We start from the raw sequence: 14,490 nt of genomic DNA on the forward strand, positions 1-14,490 counted from the left end.
TCCTCAGCTCTTCCCCTCCTCAGGCCTCCCCTCCTCAGACCTCCCCTCCTCAGACCTCCCCTCCTCAGGCCTCCCCTCCTCAGCTCTTCCTCTCCTCAGGCCTCCCCTCCTCAGGCCTCCCCTCCTCAGACCTCCCCTCCTCACGCCTCCCCTCCTCAGACCTCCCCTCCTCAGACCTCCCCTGCTCAGGCCTCCCCTCCTCAGCTCCTCCCCTCCTCAGGCCTCCCCTCCTCAGACCTCCCCTCCTCAGGCCTCCCCTCCTCAGGCCTCCCCTCCTCAGGCCTCCCCTCCTCAGACCTCCCCTCCTCAGGCCTCCCCTCCTCAGGCCTCCCCTCCTCAGACCTCCCCTCCTAGGGCTCCCCTCCTCCGGCCTCCCCTCCTCAGACCTCCCCTCCTCAGGGCTCCCCTCCTCAGGCCTCCCCTCCTCAGGCCTCCCCTCCTCAGGCCTCCCCTCCTTAGACCTCCCCTCCGCAGACCTCCCCTCCTCAGGCCTCCCCTCCTCAGGCCTCCCCTCCTCAGACCTCTCCTTCTCAGGCCTCCCCTCCTCAGCTCTTCCCCTCCTCAGGCCTCCCCTCCCCAGGCCTCCCCTCCTCAGACCTCCCCTCCTCAGACCTCCCCTCCTGAGACCTCCCCTCCTCAGGCCTCCCCTCCTCAGACCTCCCCTCCTCAGGCCTCCCCTCCTCAGACCTCCCCTCCTCAGCCCTCCCCTCCTCAGACCTCCCCTCCTCAGGCCTCCCCTCCTCCGACCTCCCCTACTCAGACCTCCCCTGCTCAGGCCTCCCCTCCTCAGCTCCTCCCCTCCTCAGGCCTCCCCTCCTCAGACCTCCCCTCCTCAGGCCTCCCCTCCTCAGGCCTCCCCTCCTCAGCTTTTCCCCTCCTCAGCTCCTCCCCTCCTCAGACCTCCCCTCCTGAGCCTCCCCTCCTCAGGCCTCCCCTCCTCAGGCCTCCCCTCCTCAGGGCTCCCCTCCTCAGGCCTCCCCTCCTCAGGGCTCCCCTCCTCAGGCCTCCCCTCCTCAGGGCATGCCCTCCTGAATGCTTCCCCTCCTCAGGCCTCCCCTCCTCAGGCCTCCCCTCCTCAGGGCTCCCCTCCTCAGGCCTCCCCTCCTCAGACCTCCCCTCCTCAGCCCTTCCCCTCCTCAGGCCTCCCCTCCTCAGGGCTCCCCTCCTCAGGCCTCCCCTCCTCAGACCTCCCCTCCACAGGGCTCCCCTCCTCAGACCTCCCCTCCTCAGACCTCCCCTCCTCAGGGCCTCCCCTCCTCAGACCTCCCCTCCTCAGGCCTCCCCTCCTCAGGGCCTCCCCTCCTCAGACCTCCCCTCCTCAGGTCTCCCCTCCTCAGTTCTTCCCCTCCTCAAGCCTCCCCTCCTCAGACCTCCCCTCCTCAGACCTCCCCTCCTCAGGCCTCCCCTCCTCAGCTCCACCCCTCCTCAGGCCTCCCCTCCTCAGCTCTTCCCCTCCTCAGGCCTCCCCTCCTCAGGCCTCCCCTCCTCAGACCTCCCCTCCTCAGGCCTCCCCTCCTCAGGCCTCCCCTCCTCAGACCTCCCCTCCTCAGGGCTCCCCTCCTCAGGGCTCCCCTCCTCAGACCTCCCCTCCTCAGACCTCCCCTCCTCAAGGCTCCCCTCCTCAGACCTCCCCTCCTCAGGCCTCCTCTCCTCAGCTCTTCCCCTCCTCAGGCCTCCCCTCCTCAGCTCTTCCCTTCCTCCGGCCTCCCTTCCTCAGACCTCCCCTCCGCAGACCTCCCCTCCTCAGGCCTCCACTCCTCAGGCCTCCCCTCCTCAGACCTCCCTTCTCAGGCCTCCCCTCCTCAGCAATTCCCCTCCTCAGGCCTTCCCTCCTCAGGCCTCCCCTCCTCAGACCTCACCTCCTCAGGCCTCCCCTCCTCAGGCCTCCCTTCCTCAGACCTCCCCTCCTCAGGCCTCCCCTCCTCAGGTCGTCCCCTCCTCAGGCCTCCCCTCCTCAGGCCTCCCCTCCTCAGGCCTCCGCTCCTCAGAGCTCCCCTCATCAGGGCTCCCCTCCTCAGACCTCCCCTCCTGAGACCTCCCCTCCTGAGACCTCCCCTCCTCAGGCCTCCCCTCCTCAGACCTCCCCTCCTCAGGCCTCCCCTCCTCAGAACTCCCCTCCTCAGCCCTCCCCTCCTCAGACCTTCCCTCCTCAGACCTCCCCTCCTCAGCCTCCCCTCCTCAGGCCTCCCCTCCTCAGGCCTCCCCTCCTCAGGGCTCCCCTCCTCAGGCCTCCCCTCCTCAGGGCTCCCCTCCTCAGGCCTCCCCTCCTCAGGGCATGCCCTCCTGAATGCTTCCCCTCCTCAGGCCTCCCCTCCTCAGGCCTCCCCTCCTCAGGGCTCCCCTCCTCAGGCCTCCCCTCCTCAGACCTCCCCTCCTCAGCCCTTCCCCTCCTCAGGCCTCCCCTCCTCAGGGCTCCCCTCCTCAGGCCTCCCCTCCTCAGACCTCCCCTCCACAGGGCTCCCCTCCTCAGACCTCCCCTCCTCAGACCTCCCCTCCTCAGGGCCTCCCCTCCTCAGACCTCCCCTCCTCAGGCCTCCCCTCCTCAGGGCCTCCCTCCTCAGACCTCCCCTCCTCAGGTCTCCCCTCCTCAGCTCTTCCCCTCCTCAGGCCTCCCCTCCTCAGACCTCCCCTCCTCAGACCTCCCCTCCTCAGGCCTCCCCTCCTCAGCTCCACCCCTCCTCAGGCCTCCCCTCCTCAGCTCTTCCCCTCCTCAGGCCTCCCCTCCTCAGGCCTCCCCTCCTCAGACCTCCCCTCCTCAGGCCTCCCCTCCTCAGGCCTCCCCTCCTCAGACCTCCCCTCCTCAGGGCTCCCCTCCTCAGGGCTCCCCTCCTCAGACCTCCCCTCCTCAGACCTCCCCTCCTCAAGGCTCCCCTCCTCAGACCTCCCCTCCTCAGGCCTCCCCTCTTCAGGCCTCCCCTCCTCAGACCTCCCCTCCTCAGGCCTCCCCTCCTCAGCTCTTCCCCTCCTCAGGCCTCCCCTCCTCAGCTCTTCCCTTCCTCAGGCCTCCCTTCCTCAGACCTCCCCTCCGCAGACCTCCCCTCCTCAGGCCTCCACTCCTCAGGCCTCCCCTCCTCAGACCTCCCCTTCTCAGGCCTCCCCTCCTCAGCAATTCCCCTCCTCAGGCCTTCCCTCCTCAGGCCTCCCCTCCTCAGACCTCACCTCCTCAGGCCTCCCCTCCTCAGGCCTCCCTTCCTCAGACCTCCCCTCCTCAGGCCTCCCCTCCTCAGGTCGTCCCCTCCTCAGGCCTCCCCTCCTCAGGCCTCCCCTCCTCAGGCCTCCGCTCCTCAGAGCTCCCCTCCTCAGGGCTCCCCTCCTCAGGCCTCCCCTCCTCAGACCTCCCCTCCTCAGGCCTCCCCTCCTCAGGTCTTCCCCTCCTCAGGCCTCCCCTCCTCAGACCTCCCCTCCTCAGGCCTCCCCTCCTCAGCTCTTCCCCTCCTCAGGCCTCCCCTCCTCGGACCTCCCCTCCTCAGACCTCCCCTCCTCAGGCCTCCCCTCCTCAGACCTCCCCTCCTCAGGCCTCCCCTCCTCAGCTCTTCCCCTCCTCAGACCTCCCCTCCTCAGGGCCTCCCCTCCATTGACCTCCCCTCCTCAGACCTCCCCTCCTCAGCTCTTCCTTCCTCAGCCTCCTCAGGCCTCCCCTCCTCAGACCTCCCCTCCTCAGACCTCCCCTCCTCAGGCCTCCCCTCCTCAGCTCTTCCTCTCCTCAGACCTCCCCTCCTCAGGCCTCCCCTCCTCAGCTCTTCCTCTCCTCAGGCCTCCCCTCCTCAGACCTCCCCTCCTCAGGCCTCCCCTCCTCAGACCTCCCCTCCTCAGACCTCCCCTGCTCAGGCCTCCCCTCCTCAGCTCCTCACCTCCTCAGGCCTCCCCTCCTCAGACCTCCCCTCCTCAGGCCTCCCCTCCTAAGGCCTCCCCTCCTCAGGCCTCCCCTCCTCAGACCTCCCCTCCTCAGGCCTCCCCTCCTCAGGCCTCCCCTCCTCAGACCTCCCCTCCTAGGGCTCCCCTCCTCCGGCCTCCCCTCCTCAGACCTCCCCTCCTCAGGGCTCCCCTCCTCAGGCCTCCCCTCCTCAGGCCTCCCCTCCTCAGGCCTCCCCTCCTCAGCTCTTCCTCTCCTCAGGCCTCCCCTCCTCAGACCTCCCCTCCGCAGACCTCCCCTCCTCAGGCCTCCCCTCCTCAGGCCTCCCCTCCTCAGACCTCCCCTCCTGAGACCTCCCCTCCTCAGGCCTCCCCTCCTCAGACCTCCCCTCCTCAGGCCTCCCCTCCTCAGACCTCCCCTCCTCAGCCCTCCCCTCCTCAGACCTCCCCTCCTCAGGCCTCCCCTCCTCCGACCTCCCCTACTCAGACCTCCCCTGCTCAGGCCTCCCCTCCTCAGCTCCTCCCCTCCTCAGGCCTCCCCTCCTCAGACCTCCCCTCCTCAGGCCTCCCCTCCTCAGGCCTCCCCTCCTCAGCTTTTCCCCTCCTCAGCTCCTCCCCTCCTCAGACCTCCCCTCCTCAGCCTCCCCTCCTCAGGCCTCCCCTCCTCAGGCCTCCCCTCCTCAGGGCTCCCCTCCTCAGGCCTCCCCACCTCAGGGCTCCCCTCCTCAGGCCTCCCCTCCTCAGGGCATGCCCTCCTGAATGCTTCCCCTCCTCAGGCCTCCCCTCCTCAGGCCTCCCCTCCTCAGGGCTCCCCTCCTCAGGCCTCCCCTCCTCAGACCTCCCCTCCTCAGCCCTTCCCCTCCTCAGGCCTCCCCTCCTCAGGGCTCCCCTCCTCAGGCCTCCCCTCCTCAGACCTCCCCTCCTCAGGGCTCCCCTCCTCAGACCTCCCCTCCTCAGACCTCCCCTCCTCAGGGCCTCCCCTCCTCAGACCTCCCCTCCTCAGGCCTCCCCTCCTCAGGGCCACCCCTCCTCAGACCTCCCCTCCTCAGGTCTCCCCTCCTCAGCTCTTCCCCTCCTCAGGCCTCCCCTCCTCAGACCTCCCCTCCTCAGACCTCCCCTCCTCAGGCCTCCCCTCCTCAGCTCCACCCCTCCTCAGGCCTCCCCTCCTCAGCTCTTCCCCTCCTCAGGCCTCCCCTCCTCAGGCCTCCCCTCCTCAGACCTCCCCTCCTCAGGACTCCCCTCCTCAGGCCTCCCCTCCTCAGACCTCCCCTCCTCAGGGCTCCCCTCCTCAGGGCTCCCCTCCTCAGACCTCCCCTCCTCAGACCTCCCCTCCTCAGACCTCCCCTCCTGAGACCTCCCCTCCTCAGGCCTCCCCTCCTCAGACCTCCCCTCCTCAGGCCTCCCCTCCTCAGACCTCCCCTCCTCAGCCCTCCCCTCCTCAGAACTCCCCTCCTCAGGCCTCCCCTCCTCCGACCTCCCCTACTCAGACCTCCCCTGCTCAGGCCTCCCCTCCTCAGCTCCTCCCCTCCTCAGGCCTCCCCTCCTCAGACCTCCCCTCCTCAGGCCTCCCCTCCTCAGGCCTCCCCTCCTCAGCTTTTCCCCTCCTCAGCTCCTCCCCTCCTCAGACCTCCCCTCCTCAGCCTCCCCTCCTCAGGCCTCCCCTCCTCAGGCCTCCCCTCCTCAGGGCTCCCCTCCTCAGGCCTCCCCTCCTCAGGGCTCCCCTCCTCAGGCCTCCCCTCCTCAGGGCATGCCCTCCTGAATGCTTCCCCTCCTCAGGCCTCCCCTCCTCAGGCCTCCCCTCCTCAGGGCTCCCCTCCTCAGGCCTCCCCTCCTCAGACCTCCCCTCCTCAGCCCTTCCCCTCCTCAGGCCTCCCCTCCTCAGGGCTCCCCTCCTCAGGCCTCCCCTCCTCAGACCTCCCCTCCACAGGGCTCCCCTCCTCAGACCTCCCCTCCTCAGACCTCCCCTCCTCAGGGCCTCCCCTCCTCAGACCTCCACTCCTCAGGCCTCCCCTCCTCAGGGCCTCCCCTCCTCAGACCTCCCCTCCTCAGGTCTCCCCTCCTCAGCTCTTCCCCTCCTCAAGCCTCCCCTCCTCAGACCTCCCCTCCTCAGACCTCCCCTCCTCAGGCCTCCCCTCCTCAGCTCCACCCCTCCTCAGGCCTCCCCTCCTCAGCTCTTCCCCTCCTCAGGCCTCCCCTCCTCAGGCCTCCCCTCCTCAGACCTCCCCTCCTCAGGCCTCCCCTCCTCAGGCCTCCCCTCCTCAGACCTCCCCTCCTCAGGGCTCCCCTCCTCAGGGCTCCCCTCCTCAGACCTCCCCTCCTCAGACCTCCCCTCCTCAAGGCTCCCCTCCTCAGACCTCCCCTCCTCAGGCCTCCCCTCTTCAGGCCTCCCCTCCTCAGACCTCCCCTCCTCAGGCCTCCCCTCCTCAGCTCTTCCCCTCCTCAGGCCTCCCCTCCTCAGCTCTTCCCTTCCTCAGGCCTCCCTTCCTCAGACCTCCCCTCCGCAGACCTCCCCTCCTCAGGCCTCCACTCCTCAGGCCTCCCCTCCTCAGACCTCCCCTTCTCAGGCCTCCCTTCCTCAGCAATTCCCCTCCTCAGGCCTTCCCTCCTCAGGCCTCCCCTCCTCAGACCTCACCTCCTCAGGCCTCCCCTCCTCAGGCCTCCCTTCCTCAGACCTCCCCTCCTCAGGCCTCCCCTCCTCAGGTCGTCCCCTCCTCAGGCCTCCCCTCCTCAGGCCTCCCCTCCTCAGGCCTCCGCTCCTCAGAGCTCCCCTCATCAGGGCTCCCCTCCTCAGGCCTCCCCTCCTCAGACCTCCCCTCCTCAGCCCTCCCCTCCTCAGACCTCCCCTCCTCAGGCCTCCCCTCCTCCGACCTCCCCTACTCAGACCTCCCCTGCTCAGGCCTCCCCTCCTCAGCTCCTCCCCTCCTCAGGCCTCCCCTCCTCAGACCTCCCCTCCTCAGACCTCCCCTCCTCAGGCCTCCCCTCCTCAGCTTTTCCCCTCCTCAGCTCCTCCCCTCCTCAGACCTCCCCTCCTCAGCCTCCCCTCCTCAGGCCTCCCCTCCTCAGGCCTCCCCTCCTCAGGGCTCCCCTCCTCAGGCCTCCCCTCCTCAGGGCTCCCCTCCTCAGGCCTCCCCTCCTCAGGGCATGCCCTCCTGAATGCTTCCCCTCCTCAGGCCTCCCCTCCTCAGGCCTCCCCTCCTCAGGGCTCCCCTCCTCAGGCCTCCCCTCCTCAGACCTCCCCTCCTCAGCCCTTCCCCTCCTCAGGCCTCCCCTCCTCAGGGCTCCCCTCCTCAGGCCTCCCCTCCTCAGACCTCCCCTCCACAGGGCTCCCCTCCTCAGACCTCCCCTCCTCAGACCTCCCCTCCTCAGGGCTCCCCTCCTCAGGGCCTCCCCTCCTCAGACCTCCCCTCCTCAGGTCTCCCCTCCTCAGCTCTTCCCCTCCTCAGGCCTCCCCTCCTCAGACCTCCCCTCCTCACACCTCCCCTCCTCAGGTCTCCCCTCCTCAGCTCTTCCCCTCCTCAGGCCTCCCCTCCTCAGACCTCCCCTCCTCAGACCTCCCCTCCTCAGGCCTCCCCTCCTCAGCTCCACCCCTCCTCAGGCCTCCCCTCCTCAGCTCTTCCCCTCCTCAGGCCTCCCCTCCTCAGGCCTCCCCTCCTCAGACCTCCCCTCCTCAGGCCTCCCTTCCTCAGGCCTCCCCTCCTCAGACCTCCCCTCCTCAGGGCTCCCCTCCTCAGGGCTCCCCTCCTCAGACCTCCCCTCCTCAGACCTCCCCTCCTCAAGGCTCCCCTCCTCAGACCTCCCCTCCTCAGGCCTCCCCTCTTCAGGCCTCCCCTCCTCAGACCTCCCCTCCTCAGGCCTCCCCTCCTCAGCTCTTCCCCTCCTCAGGCCTCCCCTCCTCAGCTCTTCCCTTCCTCAGGCCTCCCTTCCTCAGACCTCCCCTCCGCAGACCTCCCCTCCTCAGGCCTCCACTCCTCAGGCCTCCCCTCCTCAGACCTCCCCTTCTCAGGCCTCCCCTCCTCAGCAATTCCCCTCCTCAGGCCTTCCCTCCTCAGGCCTCCCCTCCTCAGACCTCACCTCCTCAGGCCTCCCCTCCTCAGGCCTCCCTTCCTCAGACCTCCCCTCCTCAGGCCTCCCCTCCTCAGGTCGTCCCCTCCTCAGGCCTCCCCTCCTCAGGCCTCCCCTCCTCAGGCCTCCGCTCCTCAGAGCTCCCCTCCTCAGGGCTCCCCTCCTCAGGCCTCCCCTCCTCAGACCTCCCCTCCTCAGGCCTCCCCTCCTCAGGTCTTCCCCTCCTCAGGCCTCCCCTCCTCAGACCTCCCCTCCTCAGGCCTCCCCTCCTCAGCTCTTCCCCTCCTCAGGCCTCCCCTCCTCGGACCTCCCCTCCTCAGACCTCCCCTCCTCAGGCCTCCCCTCCTCAGACCTCCCCTCCTCAGGCCTCCCCTCCTCAGCTCTTCCCCTCCTCAGACCTCCCCTCCTCAGGGCCTCCCCTCCATTGACCTCCCCTCCTCAGGCCTCCCCTCCTCAGCTCTTCCCCTCCTCAGGCCTCCCCTCCTCAGACCTCCCCTCCTCAGACCTCCCCTCCTCAGGCCTCCCCTCCTCAGCTCTTCCTCTCCTCAGGCCTCCCCTCCTCAGGCCTCCCCTCCTCAGACCTCCCCTCCTCAGGCCTCCCCTCCTCAGACCTCCCCTCCTCAGACCTCCCCTGCTCAGGCCTCCCCTCCTCAGCTCCTCACCTCCTCAGGCCTCCCCTCCTCAGACCTCCCCTCCTCAGGCCTCCCCTCCTAAGGCCTCCCCTCCTCAGGCCTCCCCTCCTCAGACCTCCCCTCCTCAGGCCTCCCCTCCTCAGGCCTCCCCTCCTCAGACCTCCCCTCCTAGGGCTCCCCTCCTCCGGCCTCCCCTCCTCAGACCTCCCCTCCTCAGGGCTCCCCTCCTCAGGCCTCCCCTCCTCAGGCCTCCCCTCCTCAGGCCTCCCCTCCTCAGCTCTTCCTCTCCTCAGGCCTCCCCTCCTCAGACCTCCCCTCCGCAGACCTCCCCTCCTCAGGCCTCCCCTCCTCCGACCTCCCCTACTCAGACCTCCCCTGCTCAGGCCTCCCCTTCTCAGCTCCTCCCCTCCTCAGGCCTCCCCTCCTCAGACCTCCCCTCCTCAGGCCTCCCCTCCTCAGGCCTCCCCTCCTCAGCTTTTCCCCTCCTCAGCTCCTCCCCTCCTCAGACCTCCCCTCCTCAGCCTCCCCTCCTCAGGCCTCCCCTCCTCAGGCCTCCCCTCCTCAGGGCTCCCCTCCTCAGGCCTCCCCTCCTCAGGGCTCCCCTCCTCAGGCCTCCCCTCCTCAGGGCATGCCCTCCTGAATGCTTCCCCTCCTCAGGCCTCCCCTCCTCAGGCCTCCCCTCCTCAGGGCTCCCCTCCTCAGGCCTCCCCTCCTCAGACCTCCCCTCCTCAGCCTTCCCCTCCTCAGGCCTCCCCTCCTGAGGGCTCCCCTCCTCAGGCCTCCCCTCCTCAGACCTCCCCTCCTCAGGGCTCCCCTCCTCAGGGCTCCCCTCCTCAGACCTCCCCTCCTCAGACCTCCCCTCCTCAAGGCTCCCCTCCTCAGACCTCCCCTCCTCAGGCCTCCCCTCTTCAGGCCTCCCCCCCTCAGACCTCCCCTCCTCAGGCCTCCCCTCCTCAGCTCTTCCCCTCCTCAGGCCTCCCCTCCTCAGCTCTTCCCTTCCTCAGGCCTCCCTTCCTCAGACCTCCCCTCCGCAGACCTCCCCTCCTCAGGCCTCCACTCCTCAGGCCTCCCCTCCTCAGACCTCCCCTTCTCAGGCCTCCCCTCCTCAGCTCTTCCCCTCCTCAGGCCTTCCCTCCTCAGGCCTCCCCTCCTCAGACCTCCCCTCCTCAGGCCTCCCCTCCTCAGGCCTCCCTTCCTCAGACCTCCCCTCCTGAGGCCTCCCCTCCTCAGGTCGTCCCCTCCTCAGGCCTCCCCTCCTCAGGCCTCCCCTCCTCAGGCCTCCGCTCCTCAGAGCTCCCCTCCTCAGGGCTCCCCTCCTCAGGCCTCCCCTCCTCAGACCTCCCCTCCTCAGGCCTCCCCTCCTCAGGTCTTCCCCTCCTCAGGCCTCCCCTCCTCAGGCCTCCCCTCCTCAAGCCTCCGCTCCTCAGACCTCCCCTCCTCACGGCTCCCCTCCTCAGGCCTCCCCTCCTCAGACCTCCCCTCCTCAGACCTCCCCTCCACAGACCTCCCCTCCGCAGACCTCCCCTCCTCAGACCTCCCCTCCTCAGACCTCCCCTCCTCAGGCCTCCCCTCCTCAGACCTCCCCTCCTCAGGCCTCCCCTCCTCAGGCCTCCCCTCCTCAGGCCTCCCCTCCTCAGGGCTCCCCTCCTCAGGCCTCCCCTCCTCAGACCTCCCCTCCTCAGGGCTCCCCTCCTCAGGCCTCCCCTCCTCAGACCTCCCCTCCTCAGGGCTCCCCTCCTCAGGCCTCCCCTCCTCAGGCCTCCCCTCCTCAGGGCTCCCCTCCTCAGGCCTCCCCTCCTCAGACCTCCCCTCCTCAGGGCTCCCCTCCTCAGGCCTCCCCTCCTCAGACCTCCCCTCCTCAGGGCCTCCCCTCCTCAGACCTCCCCTCCTCAGGCCTCCCCTCCTCAGGGACTCCCCTCCATTGACCGCCCCTCCTCAGGCCTCCCCTCCTCAGCTCTTCCCCTCCTCAGGCCTCCCCTCCTCAGGCCTCCCCTCCTAAGGCCTCCCCTCCTCAGGCCTCCCCTCCTCAGACCTCCCCTCCTCAGGCCTCCCCTCCTCAGACCTCCCCTCCTCAGACCTCCCCTGCTCAGGCCTCCCCTCCTCAGCTCTTCCCCTCCTCAGGCCTCCCCTCCTCAGACCTCCCCTCCGCAGACCTCCCCTCCTCAGGCCTCCCCTCCTCAGGCCTCCCCTCCTCAGACCTCCCCTTCTCAGGCCTCCCATCCCCACCTCTTCCCCTCCTCAAGCCTCCCCTCCTCAGGCCTCCCCTCCTCAGACCTCCCCTCCTGAGACCTCCCCTCCTGAGACCTCCCCTCCTCAGGCCTCCCCTCCTCAGACCTCCCCTCCTCAGGCCTCCCCTCCTCAGAACTCCCCTCCTCAGCCCTCCCCTCCTCAGACCTTCCCTCCTCAGGCCTCCCCTCCTCAGACCTCCCCTCCTCAGACCTCCCCTGCTCAGGCCTCCCCTCCTCAGCTCCTCCCCTCCTCAGGCCTCCCATCCTCAGACCTCCCCTCCTCAGGCCTCCCCTCCTCAGGCCTCCCCTCCTAATGGCCTGCCCTCCTGAATGCTTCCCCTCCTCAGGCCTCCCCTCCTCAGGCCTCCCCTCCTCAGCTCTTCCCCTCCTCAGCTCCTCCCCTCCTCAGACCTCCCCTCCTCAGCCTCCCCTCCTCAGGCCTCCCCTCCTCAGGCCTCCCCTCCTCAGGGCTCCCCTCCTCAGGCCTCCCCTCCTCAGGGCTCCCCTCCTTAGGCCTCCCCTCCTCAGGCCTCCGCTCCTCAGGCCTCCCCTCCTCAGGGCTCCCCTCCTCAGGCCTCCCCCTCCTCAGGCGTCCCCTCCTCAGGCCTCCCCTCCTCACACCTCCCCTCCTCAGCCCTTCCCCTCCTCAGGCCTCCCCTCCTCAGGCCTCCCCACCTCAGACCTCCCCTCCTCAGACCTCCCCTCCTCACACCTCCCCTCCTCAGACCTCCCCTCCTCAGGGCTCCCCTCCTCAGGCCTCCCCTCCTCAGGGCTCCCCTCCTCAGGCCTCCCCTCCTCAGGCCTCCCCTCCTCAGACCTCCCCTCCTCACACCTCCCCTCCTCAGACCTCCCCTCCTCAGGGCTCCCCTCCTCAGGCCTCCCCTCCTTAGACCTCCCCTCCTCAGGGCTCCCCTCCTCAGGCCTCCCCTCCTCAGACCTCCCCTCCTCAGGGCTCCCCTCCTCAGGCCTCCCCTCCTCAGGCCTCCCCTCCTCAGGCCTCCCCTCCTCAGCTCTTCCCCTCCTCAGGCCTCCCCTCCTCAGCTCTTCCCCTCCTCAGGCCTCCCCTCCTCAGACCTCCCCTCCGCAGACCTCCCCTCCTCAGGCATCCTCAGGCCTCCCCTCCTCAGACCTCCCCTTCTCAGGCCTCCCCTCCTCAGCTCTTCCCCTCCTCAGGCCTCCCCTCCTCAGGCCTCCCCTCCTCAGACCTCCCTCCTCACACCTCCCCTCCTCAGACCTCCCCTCCTCAGGGCTCCCCTCCTCAGGCCTCCCCTCCTCAGACCTCCCCTCCTCAGGGCTCCCCTCCTCAGGCCTCCCCTCCTCAGACCTCCCCTCCTCAGGGCTCCCCTCCTCAGGCCTCCCCTCCTCAGACCTCCCCTCCTCAGGCCTCCCCTCCTCAGGCCTCCCCTCCTCAGGCCTCCCCTCCTCAGCTCTTCCCCTCCTCAGGCCTCCCCTCCTCAGCTCTTCCCCTCCTCAGGCCTCCCCTCCTCAGACCTCCCCTTCTCAGGCCTCCCCTCCTCAGCTCTTCCCCTCCTCAGGCCTCCCCTCCGCAGACCTCCCCTCCTCAGGCCTCCCCTCCTCAGGCCTCCCCTCCTCAGACCTCCCCTTCTCAGGCCTCCCCTCCTCAGCTCTTCCCCTCCTCAGGCCTCCCCTCCTCACGCCTCCCCTCCTCAGACCTCCCCTCCTCACACCTCCCCTCCTCACACCTCCCCTCCTCACACCTCCCCTCCTCAGGGCTCCCCTCCTCAGACCTCCCCTCCTCACACCTCCCCTCCTCAGACCTCCCCTCCTCAGGGCTCCCCTCCTCAGGCCTCCCCTCCTCAGACCTCCCCTCCGCAGGCCTCCCCTCCTCAGACCTCCCCTCCTCAGACCTCCCCTCCTCAGGCCTCCCCTCCTCAGCTCCTCCTCTCCTCAGGGCTCCCCTCCTCAGGCCTCCCCTACTCAGGCCTCCCCTCCTCAGACCTCCCCTCCTCAGGCCTCCCCTCCTCAGCTCCTCCACTCCTCAGGGCTCCCCTCCTCAGGCCTCCCCTCCTCAGACCTCCCCGCCTCAGCCCTCCCCTCCTCAGGCCTCCCCTCCTCAGATCTCCCCTCCTCAGACCTCCCCTCCTCAGGCCTCCCCTCCTGAGCCCTCCCCACCTCAGGGCTCCCCTCCTCAGGCCTCCCCTCCTCAGGCCTCCCCTCCTCAGACCTCCCCTCCTCAGGCCTCCCCTCCTCAGCTCTTCCCCTCCTCAGGCCTCCCCTCCTCAGACCTCCACTCCTCAGACCTCCCCTCCTCAGACCTCCCCTCCTCAGCCCTCCCCTCCTCAGACCTCCCCTCCTCAGGCCTCCCCTCCTCAGACCTCCCCTCCTCAGACCTCCCCTCTCAGGCCTCCCCTCCTCAGCTCCTCCCCTCCTCAGGCCTCCCCTCCTCAGGCCTCCCCTCCTCAGCTCTTCCCCTCCTCAGCTCCTCCCCTCCTCAGGCCTCCCCTCCTCAGGGCTCCCCTCCTCAGGCCTCCCCTCCTCAGGCCTCCCCTCCTCAGGGCCTACCCTCCTGAATGCTTCCCCTCCTCAGACCTCCCTCCTCACACCTCCCCTCCTCAGACCTCCCCTCCTCAGGTCTTCCCCTCCTCAGGCCTCCCCTCCTCAGGCCTCCCCTCCTCAGACCTCCCCTCCTCAGCTCCTCCCCTCCTCAGGCCTCCCCTCCTCAGACCTCCCCTCCTCAGCTCTTCCCCTCCTCAGGCCTCCCCTCATCAGCTCTTCCCCTCCTCAGGCCTCCCCTCCTCAGACCTCCCCTCCTCAGCTCTTCCCCTCCTCAGGCCTCCCCTCCTCAGACCTCCCCTCCTCAGCTCCTCCCTCCTCAGGCCTCCCCTCCTCAGACCTCCCCTCCTCAGCTCTTCCCCTCCTCAGGCCTCCCCTCCTCAGCTCTTCCCCTCCTCAGGCCTCCCCTCCTCAGAACTCCCCTCCTCAGACCTCCCCTCCTCAGACCTCCCATCCTCAGGCCTCCCCTCCTCAGGCCTCCCCTCCTCAGACCTCCCCTCCTCAAACGTCCCCTCCTCAGGGCCTCCCCTCCTCAGCTCCTCCCCTCCTCAGGGCTCCCCTCCTCAGGCCTCCCCTCCTCAGCCCTCCCCTCCTCAGGCCTCCCCTCCTCACACCTCCCCTCCTCAGACCTCCCCTCCTCAGGGCTCCCCTCCTCAGGGCTCCCCTCCTCAGGCCTCCCCTCCTCAGACCTCCCCTCCTCAGGGCTCCCCTCCTCAGGCCTCCCCTCCTCAGACCTCCCCTCCTCAGGGCTCCCCTCCTCAGGCCTCCCCTCCTCAGACCTCCCCTCCTCCGGGCTCCCCTCCTCATGCCTCCCCTCCTCAGGCCTCCCCTCCTCAGGCCTCCCCTCCTCAGCTCTTCCCCTCCTCAGGCCTCCCCTCCTCAGCTCTTCCCCTCCTCAGGCCTCCCCTCCTCAGACCTCCCCTCCGCAGACCTCCCCTCCTCAGGCCTCCCCTCCTCAGGCCTCCCCTCCTCACACCTCCCCTCCTCACACCTCCCCTCCTCAGCTCTTCCCCTCCTCAGGCCTCCCCTCCTCAGGCCTCCCCTCCTCAGACCTCCCCTCCTCACACCTCCCCTCCTCACACCTCCCCTCCTCAGACCTCCCCTCCTCAGGGCTCCCCTCCTCAGGCCTCCCCTCCTCAGACCTCCCCTCCTCAGGCCTCCCCTCCTCAGGCCTCCCCTCCTCAGGCCTCCCCTCCTCAGCT

This window comes from Megascapheus bottae, chromosome 9 (genome assembly GCF_031878675.1).
Source record: "Megascapheus bottae isolate mThoBot1 chromosome 9, mThoBot2.hap1, whole genome shotgun sequence".
Taxonomy (NCBI): Eukaryota; Metazoa; Chordata; class Mammalia; order Rodentia; family Geomyidae; genus Megascapheus; species Megascapheus bottae.